This window comes from Nomascus leucogenys, chromosome 7b (genome assembly GCF_006542625.1).
Source record: "Nomascus leucogenys isolate Asia chromosome 7b, Asia_NLE_v1, whole genome shotgun sequence".
NCBI lineage: Eukaryota > Metazoa > Chordata > Mammalia > Primates > Hylobatidae > Nomascus > Nomascus leucogenys.
In genome coordinates, this window is record NC_044387.1 from 96,999,135 (window position 1) to 97,022,504 (window position 23,370).

Consider the following 23,370-nt stretch of genomic DNA (forward strand, 5'->3'; position numbering starts at 1 on the left):
ACCCTACTCTGCCTTGCCTTTACCCTGAAACTCCAGTAAAGGCTGCGGTATAAGCTCTCTCCTCTTTCCTGTCTTCTGCCACATGGAGAACCACCCCCCACCCCCCATGCTGTGGTCTGTAATGTCAGTGTCCCTCCAAAATTCACATGTTAAAATATCAACCCCAGCGTTTTGGTATTAAGAGGCCGGACCTTTGGGAGATGACGAGGTCATGAGAGTGGAGCCCTCAAGAATAAACTGGTACCCTTATAAAAGAGGCTTGGGAGAGCCTGCTTCCTCCTTACCCCTATCACCATGTGAGGGGGACATACAACACGGCACCATCTATGAAGAGTGGGCCCTCAGCAGACACCTAATCTGCTGGCTCCTTGATCTTGGACTTTCCAACCTCCAGAACTATGAACAATGAATTTTCTGTTCTTTATAAATTATCCAGTCTAAGATACTTTGTTATAGGAGGCTGAACAAACTAAGACACCCTGTGACCCTGTGTGGCAGGTGGTGACCTCCTGTCTAAGACCTATGAGTATAATAAACTTTGTTTCCTTGTGCCTCTCCTGTGTGTCCTCTTGCGGTCTCACCTGTGACCATCACAGAAAAGCTCACAGAACAGAGGAGTTCTAATAACTGTTGGCTTTAGCAACATGGAGGTCACTGGTATCTTGGAGCTATTTGTTATTTATATTTAATAAATATGTAATTAGCTAGGAGATATTACATTAATAAATGGATATTTAGATTAATTTTATTCCATCTGTGGGGCCTTTGGTCACAAAACCTCAAATGAGAACCATGAAGGCATGAACGTGACTCACAGGGATGGAGTTAGACTTCTAACAGGCCCTGGAGTGGGAACTAATGCTTTATCAGTAGCTAACATGAGACAGTGCTTTAAATGAGCTCTGTTACAATGTTGTAACGTATACACTATTTTGCCCAGTTCACAGCCTAACTCAGAAAGCCTGACTCACAGAATTAAGGTCATACAGCTCCTAAAGCACATCACTAAATTCAAATCCAGTTCTGATTCGGCAGTCTATGCTGTTTCAACCTACCCTGTACTCTCCAGTAATAACATAAAATAGAATGATTAAAGAAGGTTAATCTGAATTATCTGGGAATCAAATCTGGGTCCCTCAACTCCCTGAAAGTATTATTTCCTAGTAACCCATGCCAAAAAAATAAGTCAATAAGACATATTCCTATAATGCTTGGGAAGAAATCTCTATTTACCAGAAAGAAGTCCTCAGATTAAAAAATATCTGATAGTTACATATGATCTTAATAGTAGTTCTGCAAACTTGATTAAATATTTAAGCTTCCAATTGTAGTTAGATCTTATCCCTCTTTTCCCATTGGGCAGAAAATATTTAGAAAACCTACACTAGCCAAAACCAGGTTAACTTCTTTTAACAGCTACCTAATGACTTCAGTCAGTATTATTGTTTAAAATTAATAGGCTACATTTAACAAAAACTTTATATTATTACATTTCTTCTCAAAACATGTTTAGCAAGAATATCTGGCTACTCATCTTTTTAACGTTGACAACTCATTTCCAATGCAAAAGGGTAAATCCTACTATTAACAGCATTGTTTTTGTGGAAACAGTTTAAGATACTAGTCACTAGCATGATTTTCTAAATATACTTAGCAGGTTTATTTGGCTACATATGAAGTCTCTTTTAAAACCTGACATATTATTTCCAGTGACCTGAATACGGTATTTATCTGAGAAAGCAGAACAGAATAAAGCCTCAATTCAGACTTTCCAGATAGAGAATAAAAATAGTATCTAATATATTTTCAACTTTGAAATTATCTATTTCTATTATAGTGTCCTCTGGATCACTGCCCCTGAAAAATAACTGAGCTCCTATTTTAGCAATATATGCTCTCTTGAGGTGGTTTCCAAAGATTAGGACACAGAGTTCAATAGAAGCTATGAGAATTCCACTGCAGCTGGCAAACACTGAGGCCTGTCATAGACTTTTCTTGTTTTCCCACATGATGAGCACCTTCTCCACTCCTCTCTTCCATCCACACGGAAGCCAATTCTGACTTGACCTTTGAGGTACCCATGAGAATGTCCATTCTTCTACCCCTCTGCCATAATACAACCTACTATTGTCTTTCATTCAACTGAAGGCACAAGTAACTGATAAACACACACACACACAAAGGTATTGCTCTCAAGGACATTTACTTAATTTTTAAAAAAGGAATCAAAGCTTGAAATAAAATAATTAAATTCTACTTGGAAAACAAATTAACCTGGTTTTTGCTAGTACAGCTTTTCTAAATATTTTCATCCTAATGGGAAAACATCAGCGTATGTGACAATTACCCTTATTCAAGGCACATTAAGAAGAATAATTCAAAACATTAAAGAAAATACTACAGTTGCAGGGGAAAAAATTTAAATAATATAAACTGGCCAAACCCTAGTGGATCAGATGATGATCTATGGAAACTGACCAAGGGAAAATATCTAAAGTTCAAATGCCCTTATAATAGCTGTTTTCTGCCATCTTTTAAACGTCTTTCCATGTCAAGTCCTTCTTAAGTTTGATACACAGTCTACTTAACAAAAAAAATTGTTTAACACACATATGATTATGAATTTGAATAATAAAAGCAATATTGTAAAATATGAAGAGTTGTAAGGAAATAACAGAGAAATGTATCCAAGGTTTCCATTAACATCATAAATGCACTAAATGCATTTTTGTGACCTTATGTTTTCCATTTTTGTATTTCTTTCTCCGTGAGTAATGTGTAAGACACTTAAGAGAGGCACAGGTAGAAACACTGCAGCAACATGAAAAGTCTAAGGTTCTTGTTATCTGGTACCAGTGCTGTGGACACGCCACCTGGAAGGAGGGGCCACTGTTTTTCCTCTGTGAGGACAACACACTGCATCTGTACCAGGTGTTTTATGGGTAGAGTGAATAAATTTTAATCATTCATCTCCCTCTTATGCTTAGATGTTTGTCATGATCACACAGTGTGGGATCTACAAATCAACACAGGAAAGTCGGAATTATGGTATTCTGTTATCAGAGGAGCCTGTGATCTGACAATAGCTGATCCCCCAATTTTCATATGACACTTGTGTGAAGAAAAAGGACAGAAATCTCCATCAGTACCAACTGTTCTCAGAAAAGGCACAGCCTAACAGAAAGAAAAGAATGAGCACGTTGGCTGCAGAAAGCCCTATTATGGTTTACACATTAAGAAATGGAGAGGAACCGATCCAAAAGAAGTCAAATTTGAAAATTTCCTGTTTCCAATGTCACAAAAATTACAGAGTAAAAGTGAAATCAACAACAATATGTTAAAGAAAATATTTTAATGTTATATTCACTTAATTCGACATTATTTAATTGGTCTTACACTGAAATCGACACTACTCAAATACTTTTTCAAGAGGAGTGGCCTTCAAGTTTTTCCTTTCTCTGTTATGCAGTTTGACACGATGAAATTAGCAAGTTTAAGTTATCATGTTTTATAAGTTTTTCATGTAAGTGCTACCTCTCCAAACTGGGATTTTAATCTTTTGGACAATCAAAAGGTCTTCATGATAGCATTCTTCTTTCTTTCTTAAAAACAATACTTCAGTAACATTAATCTTTCAGGTGGGTATACAAAGAGTACACCAATGTTGCAAACAACCTGGAGAAAACAAATCTAGAAATTATAATGACAAAATGTCACAAACGTAGTTGCCTTCTGCTATGGCATGAATGTGTTCCCCAAACTTCATGTGTTGGAAACTTAATCCCCAATGCAAAAGCATTGAAAGGTGGAACCTTCAGAAGGTGATTAGGTCATGAGGCTCTGCCCACCTGAATGGATTAATGGTGTTATCTTGGGAGCGGGCTCCTTATCACAGGAATGAGTTTGTTATATAAAGTACCACCTGTTCTTGCACTCTGGAGCAATCTCTCCTGATGTGATGCCTTCCACCATGAGAAGACACAGTAAGAAGGCCCTCACCAGACACAGCCCTGCAACCATGGACTTTCCAGTCTCCAGAATTGTGAGGAAAACTAATTTCTTTTTATTATAAATCATCCGGTTTGTGATTTACAGCAACATAAAACAGACCACGATACCTACCCAAAGTACATTCATTCTCCTTTTCTTCTTTGCGAGAAGAATTTCAATGTTGTTAGAAGATGCATGTATTTTCTTTATCGGCTTCTATTACGGCAGGAATGGCAAAAATGCACTTCTACCTGAGGAGATGTAATGGCAAATCTACTGGGGATTTCAGAGAAAACTTTTGCGTTGGTTTGAAAGTGTTAAGGCAACAACCTCCTCTCTCGCTATTTTTTCTTCCTTGAAATCAGACATAAAGCTGCAGAACAATCAGCCGTGTTGTGACCACGAGGAATGAAGCACAGAAGGCCAAACTCTAAAAATGATCAAGTGAAAAAAGCACAGGAGTCTGGACATTGATGATATGATGTTGCTCCATATGGTACCAGCCCTTAAATGCCCGTTGGGGCCTTTTAGTTACTAGAGAAAAATAAACTCCAATTTGCTTTAGCCACTACAGTTAGATTTTGTTACACACAAACAAATCCCATTTTAACTGATACTCTCCAAATAGTTAGTGAAATCACCAGAGAATGAAATAAACTTATTTTATGGTTTGATCGTAGCTATAAAAATAATAAATGTCTTCCTAGTATAAAAAAAAAAACAGAAGCAGGGGAGAAATTTTAGAGAAGGAGACCAAAGAGAGAAGAATAAAAGCAACATTTTAAAAAGTGAAGGCAAATAGTAGAGAGGTTAAAGAATGATAGCACTGAAAATCGATGGGAAGCAGCAATAATTTTCATGTGTAGGTTTGTTGTTGTTTTTTAAGAGATAGGGTCTTGCTCTGTTTCCCAGGCTGGAGTAGAGTGGCACTATCACAGGTCACTACAGCCTTGGACTCCTAGGTTTGAGTGATCCTCCACCCTCGGCCTTCGGAGTACTTGGGTACATGCCACCATGCCTGGCTAATTTTTTTTATTTTTATTTTTATTTTTTATTTTTGTAGAGATGGGGTCTCACCATGTTACCCAGGCTGATCATGAATTCATTTTAAATTACAGCTGAGTCATTAGGGTGAGGTTATATTTAATATACTTTACTTAACACAATAAAAATTTGAGTTATTAAACTCAATAATGCTCATCTTTAGAAGTCCAGAAAATTCACTTATAGAGGCGGCTTCATTTGTTTAGAATATTAAATAAATGACAAGTTAGTATTCTCTGCTTGTGAAATTTACTGGTTCCCTGTGCATTGCTAGGAAAAATAAAATAAGAGAATCAATAATACATATTATACACTTTATTTATGATATGTCACTACTTGCAATTATTAAGTAATGTATGCTGTAGGACTACTTAATATTAATTTAGCAGATAATTTTATTATTATTATTATTATACTTTAAGTTTTAGGGTACATGTGCACAATGTGCAGGTTTGTTACATATGTATCCATGTGCCATGTTGGTGTGCTGCACCCATTAACTCGTCATTTAGCAGTAATAGAATGAAACTGCATACTAAATAAAAATTTTGATTGATATTTTGAATTATTAAACAGAGCAAAAATTATGAGAATTAACTTTATGAGTGTTAGTTTTTAAATAAAATAGAAAAGAATATGTAACATCATTAATAACTTTGGAAGCCACAGAGCCAAATGAGAGAATCACTTCTGCTCGTCACTCAGCCACTATTATTTCGTTATGCTAATTACACAGTCTATGTGTTTGGAGTTTGTTAAATGTTTATTTTTGTGGCAAACAACTATCTTTGCATATGTAAAATGGGGACAACATGTGAAAGAGGAGAATATGAAACCGAAAATTTAAGTATCAAAGAATCAAGAAATGGAAAAATATAACCAATCCTATAAAATGATCCTCCTATATACACTCAATAAGTAAAAATACACTTCATGGTCCAGATTGTCTTGAAGATATATTACACATTAGAACATATGCTTTACTGTTGCTTTCTGCACTTGAAACATCTTGATTTGTATCCTCTAGATTGTCAGGTAAGAATGTCGTTAGAGATCAATTGGTCCAGCCTCAGACTAGGGCAATCTTCAGCCCGATTGATCAGATGTGAACACCTCATATGGTCAAAGTGGCTTGAGCAGAGGAAATACACTGTGCAGATAATACTGACTCACAGGTATTATAACAATCTACCAGATGGGAAATAATGTGGCAGAAGTGACTTTTAGACATTTACCCTGGAGTGGAGGATGATAAATCCACTGCTCCAAGTAGAAGCAAGTAACCTGCAGACAGAGGGCTTGTCAAGTATAAAATCTTTAATCATTTCAGATATATTACAGATTGGCCTATGGGCTCCAGCTCCAGAATTTTACAACTGAGAAAAAGAAATGTAAGGAAAGCGAAATATGTTGTGTTCATAAATAAACTATTAGAATAAATAATTTAAACAAGATTATATTTCTTATTTATCATTTGATGTTGATTTTTTTAACCCAAAACCTTAACTTGAAACTATTAATCAGTATAAAAGAGCTTGAGTATATTTAAAATTGTGTTGGACAGCCTGTTTCTTAGGAATAACTCTGTATGTCAGCCAATCACATTTTTGGAATCACCCCTAAACATTCCATTGACTTTTATAATTGCAGTTAAAACAGTTCATGTGACATCTGCAAGCAGTTGTTGACAGATGAGAAGATAAGCTTATATGCCATGTATTGTATTTCCAGCTGTTTTAAATTTAAATTAACATTCTTTCGTAATTTCTCATTTTGATGATTATGATGACAAATTCAGGCTTGCAAAAGCCTAGACTCAAACTAGATTTTTGAATAGTTCAAGTGTTTAATTACTTATTAATCTGAATGAAGTACATAACATATTTTCTTGTTTGCACTTGTTTTTACTATCAGTTCTGAGACTTCTCATCCAAGTTTGTCCTCTCTCAGTTCTTTCTAGTTACCATTTCCCAAACAATCAGAGATGGTCAAGGGTCATTCCCACGCTATTAACACTTTTAAAAGCTAGAAGAAACAAAGGCATAGGCTTACCAAAAAAAATAATAACCTTTATTTATTTGAAATGTGGCTATTGAATAAAGCTTCTTAAAGTATGTACAAAATATAAACACACAACATTTTAAAGGAATCTATCAGCCAAGCAAAGAATGTTAGGTTATAAAGACACAAATCATCTTAACCCTAAGGGTCAATAAATTAAGATCATGACAGTACTACTTTGGAAAGTTACTCCATAGTCGAGGCAACATATTACTTATTAAAATCTTGCTTTACATAAGTCTGAAAGTGTTCTTTTGAGAAACAAAGGTAAAGTTTTAAAATTATAAAACATTTTCTGATTTCCATGGAAGGAAATAAGGGAACAAGAAGAAAAGCAGTGCCCTAGCAAAAAAAAGCAAAAGTTTTCCCATAAATCCCTACTAGATTTTCTCTTATGGGCAAGAACTATTCAAGGGCAACATTAGCTGCAAAGGATGCTGGGAAGTGAGTTGAGTTTTTTTCTTTGTTTTTTAAACTGGGTACATGTGACCTCAAACACAATTTGGTCAAAACTACATTTAAAACCGCCAATTAACACTTTGAATTACACTAAAATAAAAAGGAACCAATGAACAGAGGCACAATACAAAACATATGATCAAGTTCACAATGAGTAGAAGCAGCACAACTGTGCCCTATATTTCACAGGTGTGGCCAAGGCCACCTACAGAAGAGCCTTACAAGAGAACCAAAGCCAAAGAGAGAGAAGAATATGGGTCAGAAAAGAATCATCGCATCCTGATACTGACACACAGTGGACCAAGCCCTAGCTTAACAACCGTCCTTTATTAAATAAAATATGATGCAACGGCCAAAGATTTATGGCAAAAATAGAAAATTGTTAACATTCATAAAGTTTTAGGTGTGTTTTATTTTGCTTGGCTTTGGTTTTTTGTATCTATCAAAATGAACAACTTAGACATGCTAAAAGTTTTATCATAGTATCAATATTTATAGTTATTCTATTATTTATCTTTAATATTTTAAATTATAAATAGCACAGTAAGTGTTGTATTGTTCTAATATCTCCTGCTTTAATATTTATTACACAGCATAACTGGACAGGAGATGTTTTAACTTCACTGAACATTAAAAACTACTGGCTAGGTGCAGTGGCTCACGCCTGTAATCCCAGCACTTTGGGAGGCTGAGGTGGGCGGATCACAAGGTCAGGAGATCGAGACCATCCTGGCTAACATGGTGAAACCCCATCTCTACTAAAAAAAATACAAAAAATTAGCCGGGCGTGGTGACGGGCGCCTGTAGTCCCAGCTACTCAGGAGGCTGAGGCAGGAGAATGGCGTGAACCCAGGAGGCAGAGCTTGCAGTGAGCCAAGATCGCGCCACTGCACTCCAGCCTGGCCGAGAGAGCGAGACTCCGTCTCAAAAAAACAAACGAACAAAAAACTACTGCATGGGCTTTGAAATAGCTATGTAACTAATTGTTATTTTCTGCTCTGGTCTAAGTTCTTGTCTATATTCATATACCGTAACAAATGAGTAACTATTGTCTATATAAAACTTTTAAATACCTAAAACACTTTACATCTTGGAATCTTACAGAATTGGAATTTCACTGAATCTTATAGAACTGTTTTCCTCAGAGTTTATATAATACCTAAATACTGGCTTATAGGCAATAACTAGCTAAATAATGAACAAATATTATGAAGTGACATATAGACATATAAAAGCAATTCTTGTTATATATAGGCCAGGCACCGTGGCTCACACCTGTAATCCCAGCACTTTTGTTTTCCTCAGATTTTATATAATACCTAAATACTGGCTTATAGGCAATAACTAGCTAAATAATAAACAAATATTATGAAGTGACATATAGACATATAAAAGCAATTCTTGTTATATATAGGCCAGGCGCTGTGGCTCACACCTGTAATCCCAGCACTTCGGGAGGCCAAGGCAGGCGGATTACGAGGTCAGGAGATCAAGACCATCCTGGTTAACACAGTGAAACCCTGTCTCTATTAAAAATACAAAAACTTAGCCAGGCATGGTGGTGGGTACCTGTAGTCCCTGCTACTCGGGAGGCTGAGGCAGGAGAATGGCATGAACCCAGGAGGCAGAGCTTGCAGTGAGCCAAGATTGTGCCACTGCACTCCAGCCTGGAAGACAGAGCAAGACTTTGTCTCAAAAAAAAAAAAAAAAAAAAAAAAAAAGCTATTCTTGTTATATGTAGAGGATCTATTTTATAGTCAAAATATGCCTAAATATCTGGTTCTTCAGCTTATTTTACTTGAAGGTATAACCAAATTCTAAAATAATCTTTCAAATACAACAACTTGGTATCTTTTCTGTTTATAGTTCAAAATGAAATTTTTCCCCACAATTATGATCACTGAGATGCTGAACTTGAATCAGAATAAAGCATAACTAGGAAAAAACAACTACAGAACAGAGGACAATATGACTTCACGTGCTGATGGTCTAGCTGTGGCAAATGCAGTTTTCTCACAATAGACATACTTGCTGGCAAGCTCTGACCACTAAACTGTGCTGGAAGTTACACAGAATTTCGATTGCTATTTGCTCACAATTATAATTGGGAGCAAGAAAGACAATGCCAAAACGAAATAAAACACATATTTAGGAAAAAAAACAAGTAAATAGGAGCTTTTTCTAGTAAAGAATGCTAGTAGAGGGAAAGTTGTTCCTTAGGATGCCCCCTTGCCACCAAAAAAAGTCTTCAACAGCCAGCCAGAGGCCAGAAATCCCAAATTATTTAACGCTACTACATATATTATAATCAAATGTTCGATCAAGTAGGAATAACCCAATTAAATAATTTTAGCTAAATCATCTAACTCTGATGGCAAGTTATTTTATTGAACAACTAAAGATTTATAAGGGCTATTGTAAATAATATTTACCTCTTAATTACCACATTCCCAGAATAGAAGTCATGCTTTGATGACTAAACATGGCCCGGCGTCAACCCCTGCTGCAAGACATTTGCTCTGATCTAAGCACCCCCTAGTTTGCATGTACAGGGACTAAACCTTCTCAATTTTCTAAGAATATTTCTTTCTGTCCTCATAAACTCGAGATATTCCTCCTAAAAAATACTGATTTCAAAATTTAGCAATGGAATAAATCAGTTTAACAAAATTTTAACAAAATTTTACATGTTGCCAAAGACTGGCCACCTTCTGCCCCCACCACCAATCAATCAATCATCACAGAACAGGAAAAAATGTCTAATTCTTCAGATTAAGTGCACATGCCATATGCTAGAGTGTATAGTGCTGTATTTATGAATACAGTATATGTACTAAGTTTTTCAAGCCATAAAACTAGCTAATATTACATTAAAATCAAAGCTATCCTAATATAATAACATCATGTATAAATCAAAATAGTGGGAAGATGTACAATTAGAGATGAAAAGACAACAGAGCCGATAGAACCTGATTTTCCAAAAGAATTTAAATTTAAATTTAAGAAAATCTAGTCCCAATATATAGTATTTTTTATAGGATGATATTTATATAAGTAAAACAATGAATAATTCCTCACCGTGATGGACATAGTTATTTTGTCATTAGTAAAAGTAGTTTGAAGTAAGAAGTTACTGGAAGAAGTTTTTTTCTGGAAGAAGTTTAAAATGTTTTAATTGCAAAATAGTATACTAGAGTACAAGATGGCATAAAAGGAAAGAAAAGAATGTGTAATTTATAAAGAAGATTTGCATAACACGGGTCTAAAATTTTGGTTTAAAAAAGAGTACTACCCTATCTGTGAGCACCAGGGGCACATCATCAAGTGGGGTGAAACACTTTCCTCTGGAGTGAAACATTAACCTCTAAGTTACAAACACTTTTAACCTTCTGAGGAGACCACGCTCCTGGAATGACTGCACATTTTTCCTATTGCACATAGGAAGGGAACTGCTAATGTCAGTGGGAAAGCAAAGCCCCCAGATATGAAAAAAAAAAAGATAAAAGGCTCCCTATCGATTTAATTAACTCAAATGTTAATACCTTAGGCTTAGAAAACCAGAAACTGTTCTGGACAAGAATGAACTTAAACAAGGACAGAAAACAATGTGCCAATGTACCACCAGTGAAATCATGTGTCTTCGGAGCTTTGTGTGCTATTAAGTTGGAGTGAAACCCACAGTAACATGTATGAAAGCCCATGTTTAAGACATCTTGGTCATATTTTATTAAAGAACGACAGCTCTTAAACATGTACATCTTTAACTGGAACTTGTCGCAGTTCTTACTAATGGCAACAGATTGCTTGGCATTTTACAGGGGTATCTATTAAAACTCTTTTCTAGGCCAGGTGCGGTGGCTCACGCCTGTAATCCCAACACTTTGGGAGGCAGAGGCAGGCAGGTCACCTGAGGTCAGGTATTCAAGACCAGCCTGGCCAACATGGTGAAACCCAGTCTCAACTAAATAATACAAAAATTAGCCTGCCATGGTGGCACGTGCCTGTAATCCCAGCTACTCGGAAGGCTGAAGCAGGGAGAACTGCTTGAACTCAGGAGGCGGAGGTTGCAGTGAGCCGAGATTCTTACTCCACTGCATTCCAGCCTGGGTGACAGAGCGAGACTCCATCTCAAAAAAACAACAACAACAAAAAACTCCTTCTAACCCATTCACTAAGCACTAAGCACGCATTTAATACTCAAGTGTAATACACAGTGCACCAAGGACAGCATGGAGTTGATCTCGACATCACAGATTTAATTTTAGCTGTACATATATTAATTTATATCATTTCAATTTTTGAATGGAAACTGAAATTATATCTATACAGTTACATTAAATTTAAATCAGGCATATGTGTCCTCCTCCTTCCCAACACATTGCAGCTATTTAACAGGGGTGTAATAAAGTTAAACTCAACATCAAGGATACATTTAATTAGGAAAATAGCACAGAAAAGCAAAATTTGAATTTCAGGTGTTTTGCACTAGAGGAAGCCCGAGCATTAGTCTTCTACGTGTGTTGTCTTAACATGACTTGAGGCTGTCATACTAACATTGTTCCTAGTTTTAGACAGATAGAAGAAAAAATGTCAAATCAACATGGCACCAAAAAAATCACCAATTTTAAATATTTTTAATGTTTAATTTACTAAGTTATGTGTCACTGTGTGCTATATTATAGTAACATAATAACTATACTGTGTTCTCATGGACATGAGCACAAAGGTACATTTTTCTAAAGTAAAACAGAATTGGTCTCTAACAGAGCAGGCTTCACTACTACCAATACTAAAGGAAAAAAAATATTGCATTAAAATTTATGACATCATTATTTGCTTTAATGTGTATCTGAAGCAGCTTCAAATTACCCAATTGTAAGTGTGATGGTCATGACTCATGAATAATTTTGGCCTTAATAAAATTCTAATTTGGCATGGACAGACACCAAAATTAAAAGAGAGATCTAGGACTCAGAACAAACAATGAATCACTATTATGTTAAAACTAAAATTTGGCTCTGAGACAAAGGGATTAGTTTGTTTTTTAGAGAAGTCATAAATGTCATGACCTGTAAGCAAACATGAATCTCAATAAGTGTTCTCTTTTTCAAAACATAAACTTGGAAGAGGACTTTTAAAAGGATAAGGTAACTAAATACACAAAACAGACACAAACAAAAAGAAAGAATTAAAAATATTCCATGTAGGCAATGATATTATAGTAAATTAAACCACAGTGATTTTAGCCTCGCATCTGGTATCTGATATTAACTAGCTACTTTCAAGAAACTTTGAGTGAGTGGAAATAACAATCCCTTTTACAGGTTATAGGAATTCAGTCACGGGATTCATGGCAGCTGTGTGGTCACTTCAGTTAAAAGGGAGTCAAGACCATTTTCTTTAACATTTCAGTCTGATTGCCAAATTCATCCACTCTTGGGGCAGGGAGGGACGTGGAGGGGCTAATTTAATTGTAAACAAAGACAAGGGAAGGTGAACTGTTTTCACTATTGTTCACCAAGTGAACTATTTGGTAAAATCATTACCAACACATCCTTTTAGGTAAGGTAATTATGTTTGTCATTTCAGTAACAGGGCATTAAACTTTGAACACTGCTTGGCTGAAGCAGATTAAGTAGTCGGCTTCCCATACCCTATTCAATTACCACAAGGGAGAAAGCGCTGGCTGTCTCAGAGTGGCACCCACTCACACACATGACTCTTCCTCAACTACCGCAATGCCAAGGTCTGATTATTTTCACAAATGTTTCATCCTTTTCCAATATTTTAGCAAGTTGGAACCAAAAGTATTATCAAGTTCAAGACTGTTTCTTCTACATAAAAAGAACATTAAATAAGCAGTTATTTGAATCCTGTTTCTAACAATAAAAACGTAAGCAAAGCACTTGTAAGAGAAAAAGAAATTAAGCTGGAACAGCGGCTCATGCCTGTAATCCCAGCACTTTGGGAGGCCAGGGCAGATCACTTGAGCCCAGGAGTTTGAGAGCAGCCTGGGCAACTTAGTGAGACCTCATTTCTACAAAAAAATTTAAAAAATAGCTGGGTGGGGTGGCATGTGCCTGTGATCCCAGCTACTTGGGAGGCTGAGGTAGGTGGATCACTTGATCCCAGGAGGCGGAGGCTGCAACGAGCCACATTCATGCTACTGCACTGCAGCCTGGGAAACAGAGTGAGGCCTGTCTCAAATTAAAAAAAAAATTTTAATAAAAAAAATTGAAAGAAAAATAAATTAGTGTGACAATGAAAAATTACTGTGAAGAAAATCACATTAAAATGTTAATTTGAATTCTATAATTGGGAAAATATAATAGCACTGAACTATAAAGCAGTTTATTATATGCTTACATACAATTCTAATTCTGAAATACAAATATTAATATGAAAATCACTTTTAAAAAGAGGATACAGTATCTCCATAGAGATGTGAATGAATAATATAGTATTATCTAATTTTTAATGTACTTACATACTACCTGAGGGTCTATTTAGTGTTTAGTGCTTCGTTCCAGTTCCAGTCAGAAAAAAAATTCTGTTTAAAAATGTGGTATCTGGTCAAAAGTTCTAAAATATCCAACTAACGTCTGCACTGGAATCCTAGGGAAGTGAATACTTTCTGGATGTTACTGAATCAAAAAAATATGCTTTCAGCTGTTCAAGAGCTGGGAAGTGTGTCCACCACTGATTTTTCATCCCTTTTTCCTGTCTGCTCATGGGCCTCCAACGCCCCCAGCACTGTAGTCTTCAGCACAGGGTAACCACACAAGTCACAGCACTGACTGGCAAACTGACAAAGAGAACCAGCAAACAAAATCAACTATTTGGAATAAACTAGAGTACTCAAGCAAATCAGCTTACTCTCAGAGAAGGAAAGTATCTACTCCATAATTCTTCCCGGTGTCCGCATATCTCAGACAGCACAGACTGTACTGTTACCATTCAGGAAGAGGGTCCCTTAGGAAAAGTGCAATCACATTTTCCTAAACAAATTCATACAAGTTTAACTCTGGCATATAGCATTCTACCATTAAGTTTTCTTTATATTATCCTCAGTGAAATTGTTGATATTTTAGGTATTCTGTGATGATTTCATTGTAAATTCAGAATGCATATTTATTTTTTGTGGCAATAATATAGATGATATATTTACACATCAAAGTAGCAACATTAGCATGTTTCATTAATAAACATTTAAACTTGAAAATGTGTAAGCTCTGAATATATTCAAGATGAGTTCATATTAAATTATATGGCATTATAAAAAGCTTATGTGTACCAAAGTCCTTTTCAGCCAAATGACCTAAGTATGAATGAAGCCCTTAAGGAGAGAGCATCATCCCAGATTCTTTGGTTTGGTGTGGTCTATGGACACCTGTGCTGCCCTCCAGGAGAGGAACAAACCCAGGCACCCAGGGGAAGTGGGAACATATTATAGGCAGAACTACAGTATGTAGCCTCCAGACACTGAATGATTAAACATCCTGCATTTCCTTCACCTGTTTCAAAATCAAACATCAGTATTACATCCTCTTGCTATATTTTCGAAATTGGGAAAATTGTCAGTAAGCTTATAATTTTAAAAATTTAATAAATTAGTTGCAAGGTGCTGAAGAATCACACTTATGTCATATGTCTAGGACATACTAGGACATAGTACTTACATGCTATATTCTGTTTGTTTTCTGATCATGAAGACTATCTATTTAACACAAATTTACAGAAAGCTTACTACATGCCAATCATGGTTCCAAGGGCTTTATATGTATGCACATGCTGTTTTTCTTTTTTTTTCTTTCTTTTTTTTGAAACAGAGTCTCACTCTGTTGCCTAGGCTGGAGTGCAGTGGCGTGATCTCAGCTCACTCACTGCCACCTCCGCCTCCTGGGCTCAAGCCATCTTCTCACCTCAGCCTCCAGAGTAGCTGTGAATACAGGCACGTGTCACCATGCCCAGTTAATTTTTCTATTTTTTTCTAGAGACAGGGTTTTCCCCATGTTGCCCAGGCTGGTCTCAAACTCCTGGGCTCAAGTGATCTACCTGACTCAGCCTCTGAAAGTGCTGGGATTACAGACATGAGCCACCACACCTGGCCTATATACACATTCTTATCCTCAAAACAACCTGATGAAGCAGGCATTAATTATATTCTGCATTTTGGAAGAGGACTTTTAAAAGGATAAAGTAACTAGGCTGGGTGCAGTGGTTCACGCCTGTAATCCCAGCACTTTCGGAGGCCGAGGCGGGTGGATCACGAGGTCAGGAGATCAAGACCATTCTGGCTAACATGGTGAAACCCCATCTCTACTAAAAAAATACAAAAAAAAAAAATTAGCTGGGCGTGGTGGCGGGCACCTGTAGTTCCAGCTACTGAGGAGGCTGAGGCAGGAGAATGGTGTGAACCTGGGAGGCAGAGCTTGCAGTGAGCCAAGATCGCACCACTGCACTGCACTCCAGCCTGGGCGACAGAGCCAGACTCTGTCTCAAAAAAAAAAAAAAAAAAAAAAAAAAAAAAAAAAAAAAAAAAAGGATAAAGTAACTAAATACAAAACAGACACAAACAAAAAGAAGGAATTAAAAATTAGCATCTACTCATCGTGCTACAAGAAGCACAGAGAAACCAAGTAACTTGTCCAAGGTCACACAGGTACTAAGAGGCATAGTCAGGACATGAATACAGAAAGGCATGTCCAGATCCTGTGCTCTTATCCACCGCACTGCATCTCTAAAAAAGTTACATCACTGACACAAGCAACAGTTATGTGACTGAAACAGGCAGAAATACTGGCAGTGAGTTTTTCCAGGCGCTATCACAGGCAGTGTAAACAGAGGGCATAGGTTCTGCAGTTAGCAAAATAGCTAGCTTTGATCCCAGCCTTTATCACTTATGGCTGCATACTTTACTACTGCATAAAAATAAGAGAAAATGATAATTTAGGGACGAAGTTTTAGGTAAATTAAATTACAAAATAAATGTCTAAATAGAAACTCTTCCAACTATAGAAGTCACAAACCACATCTTTCTGATCTACCCCAAAATGTACATCTTTCCACCTGTCCAAATGAGGACAGGTTGAAGCTGAACTCCTTTAGAAGTGAGTCTTTTAAACTTGTAAGTATCACTTTTTACACAAAGTTGTGCATTTGAATATTTCCTCTTTCAGTATGTCCTTTCTCTAGTAGGTGGCATCTCTTGAGTTTGAGTAAATTATTCCACCATATTAAAAAAAACTTTTATAAGAACAACTAAAGTATTTATATTGTTTATTTGGTAGTTTACCCACCTCCTCACATCTCCACCCCCACCTTTCTGGTCTCATTGTTAGCAGATTTTAAAAAGTAGGAATTTCCAGGACACTTTAGGGTTATCTCCTTCTCTCTTTTTTCTTAATTGCCCACTGACCTACAAATAAATGTGTGTGCAAATATGGAGATTCTAATCTTGTACACTTCTGATTGTCTAAATATTCTATTTCAATGAACTGTCTACAAATTCTTAACCAAGCAAGAAAGAACACATAAGTCACACTTGGCAGTCTGAAGAACTATTAAGAGGTGTATGCATGTATGTGTGCGTGTCGGGGGGGGCGTCTGTGTATGTGTATCTAAGCATGACCACTGTTTACACTGCCTGCTCTGTTTGGAATGCAAACCATAATGGCAGAGATGTCTATTTCTATACTTTTGTAAATGTATCCAGATAGCACAACGATGGGTGCCTACAGTAAGTCAGAAGTAATCACCACTATCATCACCAGCAATCAGAAGCATATAGAGGAGTTCAAATACCATATATGGGTGGCCACTGTAATGAGAAAGGCAGAGTCACTGCCAGACACTTTAAGAAACCCTGCAGTTGAAAATGGCTTCTGAGAAGCTTCTGGTTGACTTTCTTAGACACTTCTGTGCAACAATGCCAGGTTAAGCTCCTTAAAAACCTCACTTTCAGCATACCACTAAAGAATCTTCATTGGCTCCTGTTGCTTTCAACCCAAACTCAGACTTTCTCTTTGGTTTTCACACTTCCCACCATGTTCCCTTCAGTTTCCCTTAAAGCTCTTGACTTTTGCACCAAAGGGTTTGCTTCTAGCTCCTCAAATATCCCTGACCTTTACTTCCTCTGTACTTTGCTGTCATTCTTCAATATTCAAAACATCCCTCTCTCCCCCATTTCTGTAATTAGCATTTACTCATTTTTAACATTGGGTCTCATATCATTCCACCTTTCCCAGGCCTGCCCATGCAACTCCCAGAAGGCTAGCCAACAACTGGTGGTAACTCACAAGACTCTCTTACAAAACCACTTACATGGTCTGGATTTATAGTTTAATTCACTTGTAGTATTTTTAATGAGTAAATTTCTTTTCTCCAAAATGCTTATAAGCTTGTTATAGACAAGATCACTCACTCAACATTTTTTACATTACACACCGAACTGTAATTTCCTACTTAGAACTGAAGCTGCCACTAGTAAGAATTGATTAACATGCCCCTGAGTTGAAGTAGATTAAAGAGCAAATAAACCTGGTACTAATGGGTAAAAAAGGAATTAGGAGCATCCATATGGCTTCTTTCTTGAATTCCTGGATTACATTTCCCTGCCTCTTCCAGGCAGCCACAAGGCAATAAAGCAACAGAGGAAGGTCTATGGAACAGGGCTACAATCTATCTGCTTACCCAAAATGCCTGGAGACTGCAAGAGTCTCCGAACCTGGAATTTTTCTGGAAACCAAGTGCATAGACATATGAATACTCACACCCCAAAAACAAGCAGGACTGATGGCAGCATCATGTAAATAAATACACTACTATTTTCCCAGTGAAGATTAAAAATATTTAAATTAGAGAATAATGACTATAAATAGCCTTATGTCAGTTCAGATCAGGATTATAGCATCAAATAATTTAAGAAAATGTGCTTTTGCGGCCGGGCGCAGTGGCTCATGCCTGTAATCCCAGCACTTTAGGAGACCAAGTGGATCACCTGAGGTCAGGAGTCTGAGACCAGCCTGGCCTACAAGGCAAAACCCTCTCTCTACGAAAAATACAAAAATTAGCCTGCTCTAGTGGCACATGCCTGTAATTCCAGCTACTTGGGAGGCTGAGGCGCGAGAATTGCTTGAACCCACGAGGCAGAGGTTGCAGTGAGCCGACATCATGCCACTGCACTCCAGCCTGGGTACTAGAGCATGACCCTGTCTCAAAAAAAAAAAAAAAAAGAAAAGAAAGAAAAAGAAAATGAATTTTTGGATTTCAAAATTGGAAAAAAAGTATCATGGATAACTCCTAACACCTGAAAGCCACTAAGGCATGAGCAGTACAAGGAAACAGTACTAATCCACTGACAAAGCATTTAATGTACAATTTGATTAATTCCATGATGGATGCCCAATAAAGCAAATTAAATAAAAACAATCTCTGCTTTCTCATGGTTAAACATAAACTCTGAAAAAAAAATTAATCAACCGAGGAAAGAAGCCACCCAAAAAATTTACACTAGTAAGTTTCAGAAAAACAATTACACAAACCTAAAATATTTATAGTAAATTTTATAATTACACTATAAATCAAACTCATCAGCATCTCTTCTTGTTTAAAGTTCTCTGCTATATCTGTTTTTTCTAATGAGAAAAATCAATGATACCTTAATCCACAATTTATACAAATCTGTACTTACAAATATGTGTTTGTAACAAAAGGTAGACTCATATAGTATTTATAAAATGCACTCTACAGGGAATGATGTAACTGGTGAAAGGTGAAACAATATATGCTCAGAAGTCAGAGGAAGTATAATGCTTCTGCCAACTTAAATTTGTTCTTTCCAAATCCACCTATTTGTGAAAGGTCATTTGGCAGAGGTAAAATCACAATCTTTCACTGAAGTTACTTTAGCACAACTTTGAAAAACTGTCAGAAAATCTTGTTAAGCCTCCAGTTAAGCAGTCGTTCTTACAATATTACCATGGATTAGGTCATTTATAATTTATCTTTAGTCAAACGAACACCATGTGGTAAAGCCTGGAAGAAAGTCTGGGTTTATTTCCGTTTGTCCCGTTGTGGGGAATTAGGACCTAAATAAATGCAACAAGGTGCCCCTAACTGCAAAGTCACACACAGTGCTTTTCTCTGCCTTCCTGCATGCTGCTATAGTGTGCCAAAGGAGACCAGCAGAGGGGCTGAAAGGAGTCTGAATCACAGGCCCAAAGGCCCAAACCCATTACCACATTTCTCTAAAACACACATGCTTCTCGATTTACGATGGGGCTACATCCTGACAAATTCCCCCTGAGTTGAAAATACATTTAATATACAGTAGAGTACCTGTTGTTTACTCTCATGATCACACGGCTGACTGGTCACAGCTCACTTCCATTGTCCAGCATCCAGAGAAAGTATTTTACTGCATATTATTAGCCCAGGAAAAGATCAAAATTCAAACCTTGAAGTATGGTTTCTACTGAATGTGTATCGACTTTGCACCATTGTAAAGTCCAAAAGTCCTAAAGAGAACCATTCTAAGTCGGGGACTGTCTGTATATGCCATAAAACTTTTTTTAAAAGAAAAAAAGGAAAAAAAAATCTATTCTTTTTCCTGGTTAAGTCATTCAAATCTTGGGTTCATCATCCTTAATGAAATAAAATAATGTCCATATTATGGAGGTGCAGTGAAAAACAAAACTAATTTGCAAAGCTCTTTGCAAAGTGCATAACACGTTATGAATATCACAGAGAATTATTATAAAGTCCTACTCTCAGTAAGAACCCCAGGACTGCCAAAGGCAAGCAGGCAAGCACAGTCCCAGGGATTCGGGAAACCCTCATTAGTCTCACGCCAGTACCTCTGTTGGTGAAAACCCCAGCAAGAGCTGAGAAACAGCATTCCAGGTTGGACACATGGAGATAACTAGGAGGCCAGGACTTTCCTCTCAAGAGGAACCGGAACCAGAACTGGAAGTCCAAAATGAAATCTAAATCAACTACCCTCCGTCTTTCTCAACTCAACTTAAAAGGACAGGATTAGAGATCGATGGGTCTTAGGCATATGCCACTAATTAATTAACTGCTTTGTATGAAGCAATTTTGATAACTGTCTTGTGAATAAATAGCTACCAATCAGATATTCATAGTTCAGAAGAATATAATGGAGTGGAAATCAAAATGAAAGATGACTTGAACTTTCTATATCTAAAACCTCATATAACCAGCATCACTCAGAGGAATGTCAGAAATCTCTTATAAGAGTGGATGTTGACAAACATACTCGGTCATATACTATAAGAAAAACTGTAAATAGAACAGCTTTGGACTTGCTATTCTCTTTTGTTCCCATCATGTCCAGTTAATTTTACTTTTGCCTGCCTTACTTTTTTGACACTCTCTTGTTTGTGTTAACATCCTTCAGAGAAACATTTTAAGACTTTACAGTAAGTCATGCAACCACAAATAACTAGAAATAGGAATCCAGTAAATGCAAATATAAGTCAAGGAATAAGGAGATCTTCATTCTATTTGTGATTTTTACCTACAATCTTTTGTATGGCTTTACGGGTGGGCTGAAGGGCTGGATGGCTAACCTTGGTTCATAACTTGTGTGCTATTTTCGATTTTTTAAATATTAAAAAAGTTCCTAGGTGAAAGTTATGAAAAAATTGCATCTATTGGGATTATAGATATTTAACATCTTCTGTTTACCTTCTGAAATATTTTCTTGGGGTTCATGTAGTTATAGAAAATTAACTATTGATTTCTCCCCAGTTCTTCTCTAGTGCTTAAATCTAAATGAGGCGCTTGTACAGGCCACTAGGGAGAGACATAGAGTCTTCACATCAGTTTCTTGGCAGTTGTGTGACATGTTTCATAGCAAGGACACAACAGTTTCACTGAACGCATTAATGACACATGCCCTGTCAAGGCTCTATTCACCCACTGGGGAATGACACTTTGATGGAGCAATGAAATACAGCTTTGCTGTCTGTGGAACTCAGAGATAATGTTTCATATGGGAAATGATGTTTCATCACATGGGAAAAGAACCCACATCACATGCAGAATACTAACCCATATTCACCATACAGAATATAAAAATGGTTAAATATGAAAAGCAACATTTGCGAATAAAAATGCATAGTGATTTTCACGGCAATGGTAAAATTTGCCACATCACCAATGGCAAATTTTACATCACCAATGAAGACACTTTTGAAAGTTAAAAATAAGTTAACTTTTTTATGCTCCAATCCCACACCTCCTATACATAACACATGTAAACACACACACACACACACACACACACACACACTCTCAGGGTACATTAATTCTAGACTCACCCAGCAGTGAGTGACACTCATACAGGCTATTGGCTTATTAGGGAATGTTTCTCATTTTACTTTCTACTGCACATTTTCTTACTGTAAACCAAAGTAAGTGACCATAGCCAACACAGAGATGTTGCCTTACTAAATCATACTTTTACTAGTTTTGACTTTGCAGAAATAGCAAATAGGTACTGCAAAATCAAGGACTCAAATTATCAGAAGCGTTATTGAGCCAATTATTACATTTCTGCGGTATTTAAGAACAGAAAGATATTTTCATCACTATAGTTATGGCAATGTAAGTATAGGCACTGAAAATTATTTTTGCGATTCACAGAATGCAGTCTGTTCTATTTCATTTATATTGTTTTTACTCAAGAGGCATTCCTTTAACCCCTATATTAAATTATTACACATTCCAACATTTTAATGTTTTCCCAAAATTTAAATACAAAGGTAGTTTGATTTCCAAAAATTAGTCTTCTCAATCTTTAAGTGTATTTCAAAATATAAATATAAATAAAATACTTCAAACTATAAGGCTATTTATTTTCTACACATTGTGTGTGTGTTAATCAATAGTCAAATTAAAGTTGACTGTAACACACCACAGGTACCTCTCCATTTGCCACCAGTTGAAATAAACTACTGCAGTATAGTTCCAGCAAGGGGTACTGCAAGTGTTTGAACTGAAATGTCGAATATAACTTCTTTAGGAACTCTCTTAAGCATACTCTATATGGTTATGGCAGGTATGAACTTTTTAGATAAAGATATACTCTTTTAGAAGAGCCAGTAAGAAGCCAGGAACAAACACAAATCCTTTTTGAAAATCAGGATGCCTCAAAAGAATTTTGGCAACATTTTCAGGCAAAGGATTAAACACCTCTTTTTTAAAAGAAAACAGAACAAAAAACCCAAACAAGAAAAAAAAAAAAACAACTTAGTTTTCAGTATCTCATGACCAGATTTTAGGAATGAAGAGCTTATAAAGCTGAAACAAGCCTTGCATTGCTTGATTGTGATCTAATGACTCTAATCTCCTGTTACATCTCAAGTCTGACCAACTTCAAGTGAACTCTGAAAGCCCTGGAGCCTGGTTACTAAAGTCCCTGACACTTTTTTTCTAAAGTCGCTCACAGCGCCTGGTGCTCCGCAGAATATGAACACTCCAGGAAAGTAAGGCTGCGTTGACTGATCACCAGTGTCCCAGAATCTGTTTGGAGTCCCATGAATCAGCTGGGGAAAGAAACGAGCATTTCCCGACCAAAATGAACTCATACTCTCCAGAGCCCCGCTGACTGGGCAGGGTTCAAGACCCCTTGGTTGCCCGAGAGGAAACCAGTCTGAAATAGATTACGGGATCTCTCACTGGGCACCTCTCCGGGCCCTTCACTCGTGTAACTTGCTCGCCTCTCTAGTAACAACTTTCTCTTTAAAAAGAAGAAGAAGATTTTTCTCCAAAGCAGCGTGCACTGAGCTC

At 36.8% G+C, this 23,370-nt stretch overlaps 1 protein-coding gene across 1 annotated transcript in view; it reads right to left on the reverse strand.

Annotated features, from left to right (window-relative positions):
• Positions 1-23,370, reverse strand: part of VEGFC (vascular endothelial growth factor C) — a 117,192-nt gene that overhangs the window by 92,941 nt on the left and 881 nt on the right. The window lies entirely within an intron of this gene.